Raw genomic sequence first — 20,172 nt, 5'->3', positions numbered from 1 at the left:
ATCATACAGTTCAGTTCAGTCACTGAGTCATGTGTGACTGTTTGTGACCCCATAGACTACAGCACGACAGGCTTCCCTGTCCATCACCAACTCCTGGAACTTGCTCAAACTCATGTCCATCGAGTCAGTAATGCCATCCAACCATCTTATCTTCTGTCATCCCCTTCTCCTCCTGCCTTCAATCTTTCCCAGCATCAGGGTCTTTTCCAGTGAGTCAATATATATTTCTTAATATCAGGATTATTTCACTTAACATAATCCCTCCAATTTTATACATGCTGTTGAAAATTGCAGAATTTTCTTTTAAGAGTGGAAATGATGATAGTGATGCTTCCAGAGTCCACATATCTGCATTCTAAGCAGAGCCTGGCAGATTTTTTTTTTTAATATTAAATCTCCTTTGCACTCCTGGAACAGTTTAATTTATATAATTGACTGTTATTAATATTTTGTTTAAGATTTTTCTCCCATCTTTATTAGATATACTTTTAATGTTTCATTCTTAAACATAGTTTTTAGGTTTTGATAAAAAGGTTTTGATCACTTCACAGAGTAAAATATAATGCTTTTCATTTTTATGTTTCCTGAAATACAGAAAATAAAAAAAAAAAAAGATATTTTGCTATTGGAGGAGGTTGTGGAGAGGATGTCAACCTGTTGACTTGTGAGCTGGATCTATCCAGAAGCTCCCCACCCCTACCCTTGTCCTTGGAATGTAAGGTCACCCAGCATTGCCAAAATCAGAGCCATGTCAAGGAAGTAGCCTTAAGAAAGCAATGTGTTGTTGAGACCATATGGACTGTATGTGACTGAACCTGGTTTGCTAAGTTGCTTCAGTCATATCCAACTCTGTGTGACCCCATAGATGGCAGCCCACCAGGCTCCTCTGTCCCTAGGATTCTCCAGGCAAGAATACTGGAGTGGGTTGCCATTTCCTTCTCCAATGCATGAAAGTGAAAAGTCAAAGTGAAGTCGCTCAGTCGTGTCCGACTCTCAGCGACCCCATGGACTGCAGCCTACCAGGCTCCTCTGTCCATGGGATTTTCCAGGCAAGAGTACTGGAGTGGGTTGCCATGCCTTCTCCGAACCTGGTTTGCTGCTGCTGCTGCTAAGTCGCTTCAGTCGTGTCCAATTCTGTGTGACCCCATAGACAGCAGCCTGCCAGGCTCCCCGATCCCTGGGATTCTCCAGGCAAGAATACTGGAGTGGGTTGCCATTTCCTTCTCCAATGCATGAAAGTAAAAAGTGAAAGCGAGGTCCTCAGTCGTGTCCGACTCTTAGCGAACTCATGGACTGCAGCCCACCAGGCTCCTCCATCAGTTTAGAACTCAATAAAAACATTTAAGATTCTGGTGGGTGGGTGCAGAGACCGACTGATCTTGTGGCTGCCCAAGAGAAACTTCCTGTGTAAGTATTCTTGCTAGCTGAAACTGCTACATATTAAGCTGGAGTGATCTGTCTCTTTTTCATTCTCCTTTTGTCTCTTTTCAGTCTTTCTTTGACTCTGGAGGCCAAACTGATATTTGTCATTAAAAAATGCATAGAAGAATGCTCAGAACATCTACAAGTTTAAAACAGTGAATCCTTTTGTGCCAGAAGTTTTCATCAAAAAACTTTTATTTATTAGGTTTTGGAATATAAAGTTCTTTTTTTTTTCTTTTTATATCACTGTCAAATTACATTTTCTTAGGAATCTGTTCAACCATTTCATCTAAGGAGCCAAGTTTATCAGTGTAATTTTTTGCATAATAACTTATCTTGTTAACATTGTAACTATTAGTCATGGTTTCTTTTACATGCTTATATAAATATTTTTTTTGTTTTTTATTTCCTCATCAGTATGTCTTGCATTGTTTTATCAGCTTTAAAGTAAACTAAATTTGGGCTCAGGGCTTTTCACCATGTCACGTCCCCTTATCTTCCTCTGCTGGGTCAGCTATGGTGGCCGTGAAGACCCTGAACCCCAAGACCAAGGTGGCCCAAGCCCAGGCAGTGTTGGTAGTCAACATCACCATGGGCCAGGGGCTGCAGGACGTGCTGAGGACCAACCTTGGACCTAAGGGCACCATGAAGATGCTTGTTTCTGGTGCTGGAGACATCAACTCACTAAAGATGGAAATGTGCCGCTTCATGAAATGCAAATGCAACACCCAACAGCCTCCTTAATAGCCAAAGTAACAACAGCTCAGGATAACATAACTAGGATGGTACCACGTCCAGTGTCCTCATCATTGGAGAGCTGCTGAAGCAGGCAGATCTCTACATTTCTGAAGGTCTTCATCCCAGAATAATTACAGAAGGATTTGAAGCTGCAAAGGAAAAGGCACTTCAGTTTTTGGAACAAGTCAAAGTAAGCAAAGAGATGGACAGGGAAACACTTATAGACATGGCCAGAACATCTCTACATACTAAAGTTCATGCTGAACTTGCTGATGTCTTAACAGAGCCTGTAGTGGACTCCATTTGGGCCATTAAAAAACAAGATGAACCTATTGACCTCTTCATGGTTGAGCTCATGGAGATGAAACATAAATCTGAAACATTTACAAGCTTAATCAGAGGTCTTGTTTTGGACCATAGGAGACGGCATCCTGATATGAAGAAGAGAGTAGAAGATGCATGCATCCTCATGTGCAACGTGTCATTAGAATATGAAAAAACAGAAGTGAATTCTGCCTTTTTTTACAAGAGTGCAGAGGAGAGAGATAAATTAGTGAAAGCTGAAAAGAAATTCATCGAAGACAGAGTTAAAAAAAATAATCGACCTGAAAGGAAAGTCTGTAATGATTCAGATAAAGGTTTTGTTGTTATTAATCAAAAGGGAATTGATCCCTTTTCCTTAGATGCTCTTGCCAAATAAGGCATAATAGCTCTGCTCAGAGCTAAAAGGAGAAACATGGAAAGGCTGACTCTTGCTTGTGGTGGGATAGCCCTAAATCCTCTTGATGACCTAAATCCTGATTGTTTGGGACATGCAGGACTTGTCTATGAATGTACATTGGGAGAAGAGAAGTTCACCTTTATTGAGAAATGTAACAATGCTCACTCTATCACATTATTGATCAAAGGACCAAATAAGCACACGCTTACTCAAATCAAAGATGCAATAACAGTTGGCTTGAGGGCTATTAAAAATGCAATTGATGATAGCTGTGTAGTCCCAGGTGCTGGTGCAGTGAAGTGGCAATGGCAGAAGGCCTGGTTAAATACAAGCCCTGTGTAAAGAGTAGGGCCCAGCTTGGAGTTCAAGCATTTGCTGATGCCTTGCTCATTATTCCCAAGGTTCTTGCTCAGAACTCTGGTTTTGACCTTCAGGAAACACTAGTTAAAGTTAAAGCAGAACATTCGGAATCCAGTCAGCTTGTGAGTGTGGACTTGAACACTGGTGAACCAATGGTAGCAGCAGAAGCAGGCATATGGGATAACTATTGTGTAAAGAAACAGCTTCTTCACTCCTGCACTGTGATTGCCACCAACATTCTCCTGGTTGATGAGATCATGAGAGCTGGAATGTCTTCTCTAAAAGGTTGAATTGAAGCTTCCCTTGTATCTGAATCCTGAAGCCTACAGAGTGATCCTAATAATATAGCTATGGAATTTTGGTCCAAGCTTCAAATGATCTTCAAAGGATTTTCTTTTCCCATATTAAAAAAGGAGAGAACACTGGCACCTATTCAGATTCTGAAGTTCTGAAATTATAATAACAGTATTTTTAAAATTGCACTGTAGTGTCCACATACAGCAGGTCATACTTACCAATAGGACATTTTGCTTTACCCTCAGTGATATAAAAATATTAGATAAGCATATGGTATCTACCTTGTTATTAAATAGTCATTGAAAAAATAAAGTAAACTAAATTTATATTTAAAATAATTTTTATTGTACTATTTTCCAATTTTATTGATTTTTGCCCTTTGTTGATTTTACTCTACCAATTTTTTGCTCTTTATTCACTTCCTTCTATGATTTGACCTTGACTTACTGTGCTTTTTCTAGCCTCATGCAATAGAAGCCTATTTCATTAATTTTTAGAGTTTCCTCTATTTTAATATTGCTTTGACTGGTTGTCTACCCTCCAGACTCATATGTTGAAGCCCTAGGCCCAAGGTATGTTATTTGGAATGGCACCTTGTGTTTAGATGAGATTGTGAAGATACACCACTCATAACAAGATTAGTGCCCTTATAAAAGACACCAGAGTTTGCTTCCTCTTTCTCTACACCATGAGAGGAACCAGGAAAAATATAGCCATGAACAATTCATGAAGGGAGTTCTCACAAGTCAGCTGATATCTTGTTCTTCCTAACTTCCAGACTGTGAAAAATAAATTCCTATTGTTCAATTCACCAGTTTATGGAGATTAGTAATACAGTACTAGCTAATACAAATATATGCCCATGAATCAGTAAACTTATTGTTAAGCACTGTTAAATACATTTGACAAGTATTTCTATGATATATCATTTTTTCGTTCACAGTTTCTATTTTGATGCATTCATTTTCAGATGATATTTTAAAGGGTGTTTCTTAAAGACTGGATTTCTCTATAACTCTATCAATTAAAACCATTTGAAGGCACACTGTTGTATGTATCTATATTTACAATTGTGTAGTGTTTCTACTGGAGAAGGCAATGGCACCCCACTCCAGTACTCTTGCCTAAAAATTCCCATGGATGGAGGAGCCTGGTAGGCTGCAGTCCATGGGGTTGTTAAGAGTCAGACATGACTGAGAGACTTCACTTTCACTTTTCACTTTCATGCATTGGAGAAGGAAATGGCAAACCACTCCAGTATTCTTGCTTGGAGAATCCCAGGGACAGGGAGCCTGGTGGGCTGCCGTCTATGGGGTTGCAGAGTCGGACACAACTAAAGCGACATAGCAGCAGCAGCACCAGTGATTCTACTGAGCTGAAGACATACTGTCTCGATTAACACGGTATGATTTTTTTTAGCATTAAATGTTATTACATCAAATATCACTATATTTACAGCAACTGCATTTTGGGTTGTGAAGTTTGGACAGTGAAGTCTTTTTCCATCCTTTCAATTTTTCTTTTTTTTTATATGTCTCTTGTGTAAAGCAAATATAAGGATTTTGTATTTTAGCCACCTGATCATTTTGGTCTTTTATTTGAATATTTATTCTATCATATTTTGTGTAATTATTGATACTTATATACCTCAGTTTACATCTACTATAACAGTAGTAATTTATTATGATTAGCCAGTCATGGTTTATTGAATATTCTGTTCTTTCTGATTCCTTTGAGTAAATTAACCCTTCCCTTTTATAATGGGCTTCCCTGAGAGCTCAGTTGGTAAAGAATCCACCTGCAATGCAGGAGAAACCAGTTTGATTCCTGAGTCATGAAGATCTGCTGGAGAAGGGATAGGCTACCCACTTCCGTATTCTTAGGCTTCCCTGGTGGCTCAGCTGGTAAAGAATCTACCTGCATTGTGGGAGACCTGGGATGGATCCCTGGGTGGGGAACATCCTATGGAGAAGGGAATGGCTACTTACTCCAGTATTCTGGCCTGGAGAATTCCATGGACTGTATATCCATGGGGTTGCAAAGAGTCATACATGACTGAGCAACTTTCACTTTCATGGATCCTAAAGTTTTAAATTTACCTAATTTCATTTAGGTGCTGTGAACATTTGGCTTAGAACAATTGAGACAGGAGATTCTATGCTACTTAGTAGGAAAACAAAGGTAGTATAAATGACTCATTGTTGCTATTTAAAAATGTACTATACATTATTTGTGTTTCCTTTAATTAAGAAACTAAACAGGCTATTTATCTTTGGGCAGTTCAGGTTTGATGCATAATACTGGATGCTTGGGGCTGGTGCACTGAGATGACCCAGAGAGATGGTATGGGGAGGGAGGAGGGAGGGGGTTTCAGGATAGGGAACACGTTTATACCTGTGGTGGATTCATGTTGATGTATGGCAAAACCAATACAATATTGTAAGGTAATTAATCTTCAATTAAAATAAATGAATTAAAAAAGTTAAAACGAAAGAAAAAAAGAAACTAAACAGCAAAATGAACAGTATTCAGAAAGAATCATTCAAAAGGTTATTTTGTCTGTTAAAATACTGAACATCGACATTCTAGGAATCAGTGAACTAAGATGGACTGGAGTGTGTGAATTTAGCTCAGATGACTGTTATATCTGCTACTGTGGGCAAGAATCACATAGAAGAAATGGAGTAGCCATAACAGTCAACAAAAGAGTCTGAAATGCAGTACTTGGATGCAATCACAAAAACAACAGAATGATCTCTGTTTGTTTCCAAGGCAAACTATTTAATATTACGGTAATCCAAGTCTATGCCCCAACCAGTAACGCTGAAGAAGCTGAAGTTGAACAGTTCTATGAAGACCTACAAGACATTCTTGAACTAAAACCAAAAAAAGATGTCCTTTTCATTATAGCGGGTTGGAATGCATAAGTAGGAAGTCAAGAAACACCTGAAGTAACAGTTGGCCTTGGAGTACAGAATGAAGCAGGGCAAAGGTTAATAGAGTTCTGCCAAGAGAATGCACTGGTCATAACAAACACCCTCTTCCAGCAACACAAGGGAAGACTCTACACATGGACATCACCAGATAGTCAACACCAAAATCAGATTGATTATATTCTTTGCAGCCAAAGATGGAGAAGCTGTATACAGTCAGCAAAAACAAGTCCGGGAGCTGACTGTGGCTCAGACCATAGTCTTTATTACCAAATTCAGATTGAAATTGAAGAAAGTGGAGAAAAGTGCTAGACCATTCAGGTATGACCTAAATCAAATTCCTCATGACTATACAGTGGAAGTAAGAAATAGATTTAGGGACTAGATCTGATAGAGAGAGTGCCTGATGAACTATGGACAAAGGTTTATGACATTGTACAGGAGACAGGGATCAAGACCATCCCCATGGAAAAGAAATGCAAAAAAGCAAAATGGCTATCTAAGGAGGCCTTAAAAATAGCTATGAAAAGAAGGAAGCAAAAAGCAAAGGAGAAAAGGAAAGATATACCTTTTGAATGCAGAGTTCCAAAGGATAGCAAGGAGAAATAAGAAAGCCTTCGTCAGCGATCAATGCAAAGAAATAGAGGAAAACAATAAAATGGGAAAGACTAGAGATCTCTTCAAGAAAATTAGAGCTAAAAAGGGAACATTTCATGCAAAGATGGGCACAATAAAGGACAGAAATGGTATGGACCTAAGAGAAGCATAAGATATTAAGAAGAAGTGGCAAAAATACACAGAAGAACTGTAAAAATATAGATCTTCACGACCCAGATAATCATGATGTTGTGATCACTCACCTAGAGCCAGACATTCTGGAATGTGAAGTCAAGTTGGTCTTAGGAAGCATCACTACGAACAAAGCTAGTGGAAGTGATGCAATTCCAGTTGAGCTATTTCAAATCCTGAAAGATAGTGCTGTGGAAGTGCTGCACTCAGTATGCCAGCAAATTTTGAAAACTCTGCAGTGGCCACAGGACTCGAAAAGGTCAGTTTTCATTCGAATCCCAAAGAAAGGCAATGCCAAAGAATGCTCAAACTACTGCACAATTGCACTCATCTCACACGCTAGTAAGTAATGCTCAAAATTCTCCAAGCCAGGCTTCAGCAATACATGAAACATGAATTTCCAGATGTTCAAGCTGGTTTTAGAAAAGGCAGAGGAACCAGAGATCAAATTGCCAACATCCACTGGATCATAGAAAAAGCAAGAGAGTTCCAGAAAAACACCTATTTCTGCTTTATTGACTATGCCAAAGCCTTTGACTGTGAATCATAATAAACTGCGGAAAATTCTGAAAGAGATGGGAACACCAGACCAACTGACCTGCTTCTTGAGAAACTTATATACACGCCAGGAAGCAACAGTTACTGGACATGAACAACAGACTGGTTCCCAATAGGAAAAGGAGTCCGTCAAGGCTGTATATTGTCACCCTGCTTATTTAACTTATATGCAGAGTACATCATGAGAAACACTGGGCTGGAGGAAGCACAAGCTGGAATCAAGATTTCCAGGAGAAATATCAATAACCTCAGATATGCAGATGATACCACCTTTATGGCAGAAAGTGAAGAAAAACTAAACAGTGTCTTGATGAAAGTGAAAGAGGAGAGTGAAAAAGTTGACTTAAAGCTCAACATTCAGAAAACTAAGATCATGGTATCTGGTACCATCATTTGGAAACAGTGGCTGACTTAATTCTTGGGGGCTCCAAAATCACTTCAGATGGTGATTATTGCCATGAAATTAAAAGACTCTTACTCCTTGGAAGGAAAGTTATGACCAACCTAGACAGCATATTGAAAAGCAGAGACATTACTTTGTCAGCAAAGGTCTGTCTTGTCAAGGCTATTGTTTTTCTAGTGGCATGTATGAGATGTGAAAGTTGGATGATAAAGAAAGCTGAGTGCCAACGAATTGATGCTTTTGAACTATGGTATAGGAGAAGACTCTTGAGAGTCCCTTTGACAGTAAGGAGATCCAACCAATCCATCCTAAAGAAGATCAGTCCTGAGTGTTCATTGGTAGAACTGATGTTGAAGGTGAAACTCCAATCCTTTGGCCACCTGAAGATAAGAGCTGACTCATTGGAAAAGTCTGTGGTGCTGGGAAAGATTGAGGGCAAGAGGAGAAGGGGACAACAGAGGATGAGATGGTTGGATGGCATCACCGACTGAATGGACATGGGTTTGGTTGGACTCCAGTTGTTGGTAATGGACAGGGAGGCCTGGCATGCTATGGTTGATGGGATCACAAAGAGTTGGACAAGACTGAGCAACTGAGCTGAACTGAACTGAACTGCCTGCATTTTTTTCCTCTTCTCCAAATTGAACTTAAACTGTACATAGTGATCCTTACTGCTTTATTCCACGTGACTTTTACTATTTATATACTTTCCATTAGTTTGTTTCTTTGCTTCAGTAAGTGTATTTTCCATTAACTTGTCTTTCATTTCACAGTACTTCTCTTTGTGTCTAATATACATTTAAACCAATCCATTAAAGATCTGTGGTCTTTCCAGGTGGCACCAGTGGTAAAGAGCTTGCCTGTCAATGCAGGAGATATAAGAGACTTGGGGTTTACCCCTGGGTTGGAAAGATTCCCTGGAGGAGGGCATGGCAACCCACTCCAGTATTCTTGCCTAGAGAATCCCCATGAACAGGGGAGTCTGGAGGGCTACTGTCCATAGGGTCACAGAGTCTGATGTGACAAGTGGCTTACCATGCATGCATTCAAGTACATTTTCATACCATGAGGACTAAAATCCCAACGAGTAGAAACCTCAGTAAGATGATCTACCAATGGAGACCTGTTTTTCCCTATGGGCAAATACTGATTCTTGGCTTCAGTTAAAGGCTGAGAAGACTTATATAACCCTGTCTCAATGTTGTTACAGAATAAGGAGGGTATTATATTAATTTATTTTCTACTAACTCATAAATTTGCAGAATATATTCATTTAAAGACAAATTTTTCTTAATTAGAAATGGTTTAGCAATTGGGGGAGATCAATATTTACTCTTCTCAGTATTTGTTGGCTGGTAAATTATTTCTAGCATATTGAAAAGCAGAGACACTACTTTGCCACAAAGGAACATCTAGCCAAAGCTATGGTTTTTCCAGTAGTCATGTATGGATGTGAAAGTTGAACCATGAAGAAAGCTGAGAGCCAAAGAATTGATGCTTTTGAACTGTGGTGCTGGAGAAGACTCTTCATCTGCAAACAGGAGACCATCAGCAATGCAGGAGGTGCTCCTTTGATCCCTGGGTTGGAAAGATACCTTGGAGAGGAAAATGGCAACCCACTCCAGTATTCTTGCCTGGGAAATCCCATAGGCAGAGGAGCCTGGCTATCTACAGTCCGTGGGGTTGCAAGAGTCGGACATGACTTAGTAACTAAACCACCACCATGAATGTTAAAGTGTAAAAGAGCAACTGAAATCATTCCTTAGGATGTACAATTCTGGGGCTATGTAACTTCCTAATGTTCTTTCCTAAGGCTGTATTTTAATTAATTCTTTGTCTTTCCTGATAGCTTAATATTGAGAAATAATTATGCTATTTTAGAGGTGCTTAACCTCACCTAAAATAAGGATCCCATTTTAATGTAAAATCTTTCACTATACAGTTCTTTTTGTATGCAATTATTGGAGAAATACATAACAACAAAAGATAACCAACACTCAGTACAATTTTTTAATTTATTTTATTTTTATTTTTAATTGTAACATGTTATATTGTTTAAGTTATTGTTAATTATGTACACATAAGTATGTGTGAAGCAAATTCAGTACAAAAGTCTTGTTTGTGTGTATTAATTAATTGAATGAATGAAGTGACCAATAAGGTACACTAGTTTATTATATACAGAATACATTAAATCATAGATAAACCATAAATTCCTAAATTGTATATATAAATGGCAAGTGTACATGCTGCTTTCAACCAAGCTCTAGGAAGACATATCAGACATGCAGGAAAAACATATTTTAAAAAGATCAGCAGAAAAAATTTTCATAAACATAACATAAATGTCATTAGCAAATGCATACACATACTATGTTGTATATATATATGTGTGTGTATATATATATGTACAAATATATTTTATAAATTTATAGAAAATATATTTAAACAAATTATTTGAAAGCAAGGATTCCCAGATGTCTCAGTGGTCAGGAATGCCCCTGCCAATGCGGGAGATATAAGAGACATGGGTTAGATTCCATGTCTGAATCCCAGGATCCCAGGAAGATTCCTGGATCCCAGGAAGATCCCCTGGAGAACAAAATGACAATCCAATCCTCTGAAAAATCCCATGGATTTAGGAGCTTGGTGGGCTACAGACCATGGGGTCATAAAGAGTACAACACAATTAAGCAACTGAGAACACACAGCATTTGAAAGCAAGTACTGTCTACTTGTTTTGTGGTCTTGATATATTTTTTCTTCAATGGTTCCAGCTTAATCATTTAGTGTAATTAACTAGATATTTATACTGTGGCATTCACATCCTCTTATTTGTCTTCCAATTAAGGAAATAAGGGGATTATGCTGCTGCTGCTGTAGGCTTATTTTGGATTCGTCCCCAAACTTTATGCTGACCAATTTTCCATCATCTATTCGGTTATAGCTTTTTTTTATTGTAAAAGGTTGTTCTAATAATTAATCATCATATGTGCTTCTTTGTAGCATAGAAGATGTATGCATTAGCTGCAGTCTGAAGTATAATAACTTCACAGTCAACAGTTACAATGCCAAAGTAAATTAAATTAAATTATACTTTTACAGTAGTTTGAGATAAAAATTGATGATAATTGCTGAAATTCTAGAACAGTCATATTAGATAAACAAATAAATTAATACATGCATAAGACTCAAGACTCATTCATCATATAAAATTATTGATGAAGAATTACTAATGAAAATTAAGTAGGATTTTCATCTGTCTATATTATTTCCACTTGAGTTATATATGCCAGTGAAAAATAAACTCTTAAAGTTTAAATTTCCTGTGTATAACTTTTATATTCTGAACTTTCATTTTAATTTTGAATTAAAATTATAAATTTCTTAATATAATATGAGGTATTCATATGAGTTCTTTCAACTATGACTCTCCTACAAATTCCTGACACACAGTGATGTCTCAATAAATATTTTTCAAAGAATAAATGGATGAGTGAATGAATGATTTTCTTTATGCTATGAACTATTAACATTTAAACTTGTTCTATTATTGACAAATTCATTTTATATGCAATGCCTTAACAAAAGAAAATAGAATAACTGGAGGCTATTAGTACAAATTATTGTGTGTGTTAGAGTTCAGTATTACATTATATATATATATATAGTTTAATATATTGTACTATAGTATCAACTATAGCATATAATATAGTATAGTATATTTAAGAAAGTATCTTTTAGCAAATTCAACATTTCTTTTATGCCCCAGTCTCCAAGACACATAGAAATAGAACAAGCCTGATTTAAAGTTATTGACCATCTCTTCCTCTTTGATGACCTAGCCAACTTTAAAAGACTTTGATCCTAAATGATTCAACATATCTTGTTAATGCTTGATTGATGAGAATAAATGCACACCTCAGAGACTGTGGATTTCTTTTCAGACTACCACAATAAAAATAAAACAATAAATTTCAGTCACAGAATTTTTGGCAATTCCCAGTACATGTGAAAGTTATGTTTGCATTCTACTGTAGTTACTGTTCACAGATACCATAACAGATAGCATCATAATCAAAATGTCTGAAGTATTGTGAAAATTACCAAAATGTAACACAGAGACACAAGTGAGTAAAATCTGTTGGAAAAATAATCTTGCTCTATGTAGCTTTGCCAGAAACATTTGATTCGTAAAATATGTGATATCTATAAAGCACAATAAAGCAAAATGCAATAAAATAAGATATACCTGCATTTTAATGTGATTAACATTTTTTAGTTTGAAATTTACCTTTTTTAGTGAGTGATGGATGATATTAATCATTCATATTAGTTACCTTTGTTTTCTTTTAAGATCTATGAGTCATTATCATTTTTTGCCCATAAACAGTGTCAGATGGTTAGACAGATCATTCAACCTGGGAAATACAGGTGACTAAGAGGTGAATTGTATTGAAGAATGGATTTATTATCTATAGTTCGTGTTGACTTAGTGGTAAATTTATCTCACAGTTGGATACACAAAATTAAGTTATTTAATGGATTTGTAGTTCAGTTGATTGAGGTCTGCAGGTCTCTGTGCACTTTGGAAGCCATTTTATTCTTTCTATAATTGTCAGTCACTGTCATTTCCACATGGTTGCTGTTCTGTGACTAGTCAGAATATAACTTAATGGTATCACAGCAATGATAAAACAGTGTTTAAAGTTACCTTTACACACGTGTGAATGCATGTACGTAATAGAGAAGTCCCTTCAGATTATTTTAACTCAATATTTTTTGTCATAGATTTGAGATGTGTCTGCTTATACTAAGTACACAACTTCACATTGCCTTGTATTTAATACGCAAAGTTGAACATCCCAGATGCAAAAAAATCATAATAGAGACTAATTTCAATGGTATCAGAATTTCAATGTAGAAATCAAAAGATTGCAACAGTGAAGCTAACTCTAGCAAGCAAATCTGTTTGCTACTTTTATGTATTGAGTAATCTTAAGTTGTTATGGTCATTTAAAAAAAATCACATTTACATTCCATTCTTTAAAAATGCACCTGCATTTTTTTTTTATTTTTTTAATTTTTTTACAAACCGCATCATTCAGGAAAGAGATCAAATCTAAGGAAAGCAAATTTGACTCAAAATGATTTAGTGTTAATAGTTCAGTGCTGTTTGGAGTTTGCCAGAATGCAAGGGTTTGTTCTTCATTTTTCAGTGCCAGCAGTTTTCTGATTCAAAAATCACAAGCGCAGCATTTTTTTTTTTTTTTTGCATTGACTCTGTGAGGACATTAGCAAGTTTCAAATAAATAGCAGTGCTACATTCCAAAGGAGTTCTGAAAAACAAACTGAATTCCAGATGGAACTCTCAAGCTGGACACTGAAATGACATTTTAACAAACACGGTGGAAGTGAAGTGAGAAAACTTACCAACTATCAGTTATGCTCAAGAGCATCTTTGGAGGAAAAGCCTGAGTTAAAAATGAATATATATTTATATTTATGATAGATATTCATGTATATTTACATATAAAACCATATATATATGAATAGAACAATGTTCCTTTTAATGTTTTAGAGTTCCTTTTTTTTTCCTTTTAATATAAATGTATTCATTTTAATTGGAAGCTAATTAATTTGCAATATTGTATTGGTTTTGCCACACATCAACACGAATCTGCCACGGGTGCACACCTGTTCCCCACCCTAAACCCCGCTTCCACCTCCCTCCCCATACCATCCCTCTGGGTCAACCTGGTGCACCAGCCCCAGGCATCCTGTATCATGCATCAAACCTGGATTGGCGATTTGCTTCACATATGATATTATATATGTTTCAATGCCATTATCCCAAATCATCCCACCCTTGCCCTCTCCCACAGAGTCCAAAAGACTGTTCTATACATCTGTGTCTCTTTTGCTGTCTTGCATATGGGATTATCATTACCATCCATCTAAATTCCATATATATGCGTTAGTATACTGTATTGGTGTTTTTCTTTCTGGCTTACTTCACTCTGTATAATAGGCTCCAGTTTCATCCACCTCATTAGAACTGATTCAAATGTATTTTTCTTTAATGGCTAAATAATACTCCATTGTATATATGTACCACAGCTTTCTTATCCATTCGTCGGCTGATGGACATCTAGGACGCTTCCATGTCCTGGCTATTATAAACAGTGCTGCAATGAACATTGGGGTACACGTGTCTCTTTCAATTCTGGCTCCCTAGGTGTGTATGCCCAGCAGTAGGATTGCTGGGTCATATGAAAGTTCTATTTCCAGTTTTTTAAGGAATCTCCACACTGTTCTCCATAGTGGCTATACTAGTTTGCCCTCCCACCAACAATGTAAGAGGGTTCCCTTTTCTCCACACCCTCTTCAGCATTTATTGCCTGTAGACTTTTGGATAGCAGCCATTCTGACTGGCATAAAATGGTACCTCACTGTGATTTTGATTTGCATTTCTCCAATAATGAGTGATGTTGAGCACCTATTCATGTGTTTGTTAGCTATCTGTATGTCTTCTTTGGAGAAATGTCTGTTTTGGTCTTTGACCCATTTTTTGAATGGGTTATTTATTTTTCTGGAATTGAGCTGCAGGAGTTGCTTGAATATTTTTGAGATTAATTCTTTGTCAGTTGTTTTATTTCCTATTAGTTTCTACCATTCTTGAGGCTGTCTTTGCACCTTGCTTATAGTTTCCTTTGTTGTGCAGAAGCTTTTAATTTTAATTAGGTTTCATTTGTTTACTTTTGCTTTTATTTCCAATATTCTGGGAGGTGGGTCATAGAGGATCCTGCTGTGATTTATGTCGGAGAGTGTTTTACCTATGTTCTCCTCTAGGAGTTTTATAGTTTCTGGTCTTACATTTAGATCTTTAATCCATTTTGAGTTTATTTTTGTGTATGGTGTTAGAAAGTGTTCTAGTTTCTCAAAAAAAAAAAAAAAAAAAGAAAGTGTTCTAGTTTCATTCTTTTAGAAGTAGTTGACCAGTTTTCCCAGCACCACTTGTTAAAGAGATTGTCTTTTCTCCATTGAATATTCTTGCCTCCTTTGTCAAAGATAGGGTGTACATAGGTGCATGGGTTTATCTTTGGGCTTTCTGTTTGTTCCATTGACCTATATTTCTATCTTTGTGCCAGTACCATACTGTCTTGATGACTGTGGCTTTGTAGTAGAGCCTGAAGTTAGGCAGGTTGATTCCTCCAGTCCCATTCTTCTTTCTCAAGATTGCTTTGGCTATTCGAGGTTTTTTGTATTTCCATAGAAACTGTGAAATTATTAGCTCTAGCTCTGTGAAAAATACCTTTGGTAGCTTGATAGGGATTGCATTGAATCTGTAGATTGCTTTGGGTAGTATACTCATTTTCACTATATTGATTCTTCTGATCCAGGAACACGGTATATTTCTCCATCTATTAGTATCCTCTTTGATTTCTTTAACCAGTGTTTTATTAGTGTTTTATAGTTTTATAGTTTTATAGTTTTTTATATGTAGGTCTTTAATTTCTTCAGGTAGATATATTCCTAAGTATTTTATTCTTTTTGTTACAATGGTGAATGGAATTGTTTCCATTTCTCTTTCTGTTTTCTCATTATTAGTGTATAGGACTGCAAGGGATTTCTGAGTGTTGATTTTATATCCTGCAACTTTAGTATATTCATTGATTAGCTCTAGTAATTTTCTGGTGGAGTGTTTCGGTTTTCTATGTAGAGGATCATGTCATCTGCAAATAGTGAGAGATGTACTTCTTCTTTTCTAATCTGGGTTCCTTTTATTTCTTTTTCTGCTCTGATTGCTGTGGCCAAAACTTCCAGAACTATGTTGAATAGTAGCAGTGAAAGTGGGCACCCTTGTCTTGTTCCTGACTTTAGGGGAAATGCTTTCACTTTTTCACCATTGAGGGCAATGTTTGCTGTGGGCTTGTCATATACAGCTTTTATTATGTTGAGGTATGTTCCTGCTTTCTGGAGAATTTTTATCATAAATGGATGTTGAATTTTGTCAAAGGCTTTCTCTGCATCTATTGAGATAATCAGATGGATTTTATTTTTCAATTTGTTAATGTAATGTATTACACTGATTGATTTGTGGATATTGAAGAATCCTTGCATCCTTGGGATAAAACTCACTTGGTCATGGTGTATGATCGTTTTAATGTGGTGTTGGATTCTGATTTTTAGAATTTTGTTAAGGATTTTTGCATCTATGTTCATCAGTGATATTGGCCTGTAGTTTTTTTTTTTTTATTTTTTGTGGCATCTTTGTCAGGTTTTGGTATTAGGGTGATGGTGGCCTCATAAAATGAGTTTGGAAGTTTACCTTCCTCTGCAATGTTCTGGAAGAGTTTGAGTAGGATAGGTGTTAGCTCTTCTCGAATTTTTTGGTAGAATTCAGCTGTGAAGCCATCTGGACTTGGGCTTTTGTTTGCTGGAAGATTTCTGATTACAGTTTTAATTTTTGTGCTTGTGATGGGTCTGTTAAGATTTTCTATTTCTTCCTGGTTAAGTTTTGGGAAGTTGTACTTTTCTAAGAATTTGTCCATTTCTTCCAAGTTGTCCATTTTATTGGCATATAGTTGCTGGTAGTAGTCTCTTATGATTCTTTGTATTTCTGTGTTGTCTGTTGTGATCTCTCCATTTTCATTTCTAATTTTGTTGATTTTATTTTTCTCCCTTTGTTTCTTGATGAGTCTGGCTAATGGTTTGTCAGTTTTATTTATCCTCTCAAAGAAGCACCTTTTGATTCTGTTGATTTTTGCTATGGTCTGTTTTGTTTCTTTTGCATTTATTTCTGCCCTAATTTTTAAGATTTCTTTCCTTCTACTAACCCTGAGGTTCTTCATTTCTTCTTTTTCTAGTTGCTTTAGGTGTATAGTTAGGTTATTTATTTGACTTGTTTTCTTGTTTCTTGAGGTATGCCTGTATTGCTATGAACCTTCCCCTTAGCACTGCTTTTACAGTGTCCCACAGGTTTTGGGCTGTTGTGTTTTCATTTTCATTCTTTTCTATGCATATTTTGATTTCTGTTTTTATTTCTTCTGTGATTTGTTGGTTATTCAGCAGCGTCTTGTTCAGCCTCCATATGTTGGGATGTTTAATAGTTTTTCTCCTGTAATTGAGAGCTAATCTTACTGCATTGTGGTCAGAAAAGATGCTTGGAATGACTTCAAATTTTTAAATTTACCAAGGCAAGATTTATGGCCCAGGATATGATCTATCCTGAAGAAGGTTTTGTGTGCACCTGAGAAAAAGGTGAAATTCATTGTTTTGGGGTGAAATGTCCTATAGATATCAATTAGGTCTAACTAGTCTATTGTATCATTGAAAGTTTGTGTTTCCTTGTTAATTTTCTGTTTAGTTGATCTATCCATAGGTGTGAGTGGGGTATTAAAGTCTCCCACTATCATTGTGTTATTGTTAATTTCCCCTTTCATACTTGTTAGCATTTATTTGTCTTACATATTGCAGTGCTCCTATATTGGGTGCATATATATTTACAATTATTATACCTTCTTCTTGGATTGATCCTTTGATCATTATGTAGTGTCCTTCGTTGTCTCTTTTCACAGCCTTTGTTTTAAAGTCCTTTTTATCTGATATGAGTATTGCTACTCCTGCTTTCTTTTGGTCTCTATTTGCATGGAATATCTTTTTCCAGCCCTTCACTTTCAGCCCATATGTGTCACTTATTTTGAGATGGGTCTCTTGTAGACAAAATATATAGGAGTCTTCTTTTTGTATCCATTCAGTCAGTCTTTGTCTTTTGGTTGGAGCATTCAAACCATTTATGTTTAAGGTAATTATTGATAAGTATGATCCCATTGCCATTTACTTTATTGTTTTGGGTTCAAGTTTATACACCCTTTTTGTGTTTCTTGTCTAGAGAAGATCCTTTAGCATTTGTTGGAGAGCTGGTTTGGTGGTGCTAAATTCTCTCAGCTTCTGCTTGTCTGTAAAGCTTTTTATTTCTCCTTCATATTTGAATGAGATCCTTGCTGGGTACAGTAATTTGGGCTGTAGGTTATTTTCTTTCATCATTTTAAGTATGATGTCCCACCATTCCATCCTGGCCTGAAGAGTTTCTATTGAAAAATCAGCTGTTATCCTTATGGGAATCCCCTTGTGTGTTATTTGTTGTTTTTCCCTTGCTGCTTTTAATATTTGTTCTTTGTGTTTGATCTTTGTTAATTTGATTAATATATGTCTCAGGGTGTTTTGCCTTGGGTTTGTCCTGTTTGGGACTCTCTGTGTTTCTTAGACTTGGGTGATTATTTCCTGCCCCATTTTAGGGAAGTTTTCAACTATTATCTCATCAAGTATTTTCTCATTGACTTTCTTTTTGTCTTCTTCTTCTGTGACTCCTATGATTCGAGTGTTGGGGCATTTAACATTGTCCCAGAGTTCTCTTAGATTGTCCTCATTTCTTTTAATTTGTTTTTCTTTTTTCCTCTCTGATTCATTTCTACCTTTCTATCTTCTACCTCACTAATCCTATCTTCTGCCTCCATTATTCTACTTTTTGTTCCCTCCAGAATGTTTTTGATATCATTTATTGCATTATTCATTATATATTGATTCTTTTTTTATTTCTTCTAGGTCTTTGTTAAACCTTTCTTGCATTTTCTCAATCCTTGTCTCCAGGCTATTCATCTGTGATTCCATTTTGTTTTCAAGTTTTGGATCATTTTCACTATCATTATTTGGAATTCTTTATTGGGTAGATTCCCTATCTCTTCCTCTTTTGTTTGGTTTGGTGGGCATTTATCCTGTTCCTTTACCTGCTGGATATTCCTCTGTCTCTTCATCTAGTTTATATTGTTGTGTTTGAGGTGGTCTTTCTGTATTCTGGCAGTTTATGGAGTTCTCTTTATTGTGGAGTTTCCTCACTGTGTGTTGGGTTGTATGGGTGGCTTGTCAAGCTTTCCTGGTTAGGGAAGCTTGTGTCGGTGTTCTGGTGGGTGGAGCTGGATTTCTTCTCTCTGGAGTGCAATGAAGTGTCCAGTAATGATTTATGAGATGTCAGTGGGTTTGGAGTGATTTTGGGCAGTCTGTATATTGAAGCTCAGGACTGTGTTCTTGTGTTGCTGGAGAATTTGTGTGGTATATCTTGCTCTGGACCTTGTTGGCCCTCGGGTGAGGCTTGGTTTCAGTGTAGGTATGGAGGTGTTTGATGAGCTCCTGTTGATTAATGTTCCCTGGAGTCAGGAGTTCTCTGGTGTTCTCAACATTTGGACTTAAGCTTCCTGCTTCTGGTTTTCAGTCTTATATTTACAGTAGCCTCAAGACTTCTCCATCTATACAGCACCGTTGATAAAACATCTAGGTTAAAGATGAAAAGTTTCTTCACAATGAGGGACACCCAGAGAAGTTCACAGAGTTACATGGAGAAGAGGGAGGAGGGAGATAGAGGCGACCAGGATGAGGTGAGGTGGAATCAAAAGAGGAGAGAGCAAGCTAGCCAGTAATCACTTCCTTATGTGTGCTCCACAGTCTGGACTGCTCAGAGATGTTCACGAAATTATACAGAGAAGAGAAGAGGGAGGGAGGAGACAGAGGTGGCCAGGAGAATAAAGGGGGGAATCAAAAGGAGAGAGACAGTTCCAGCCAGTGATCAATTCCCCAAGTGTTCTCCACCATCCAGAACACACAAAGAGATTCACAGAGTTGGATAGAGAAGAGAAGGAAGAGGGAGGAGATAGAGGCGACCTGGTGGAGAAAAAGGAGAGTCCAAATGGGGAGAGAGCAGTCAAGCCAGTAATCTTTCTCCCAAGTAAAAATGGGTACTGAAGATTGGGTTCTTAAAGGTACAAAATTGATAACAAATATCAAAAAGCAATGATTAAAAAATCTATAGATTGAATTTTAAAAAAATACAATATTAAAGAAAAAAGTCACACAAATTATAATATATATATAAAAGTTTGCTTTAAAACATAGGT

At 36.8% G+C, this 20,172-nt stretch overlaps 1 pseudogene; it reads left to right on the top strand.

Moving 5' to 3' along the window:
• On the top strand, positions 1,939-3,648 carry LOC102183268 (annotated as a pseudogene).

Source organism: Capra hircus, chromosome 20 (genome assembly GCF_001704415.2).
Source record: "Capra hircus breed San Clemente chromosome 20, ASM170441v1, whole genome shotgun sequence".
NCBI classification, from domain to species: domain Eukaryota; kingdom Metazoa; phylum Chordata; class Mammalia; order Artiodactyla; family Bovidae; genus Capra; species Capra hircus.
Note: the sequence above shows the minus strand (reverse complement) of the source record. Positions and strands in the feature narration are given on the sequence as shown.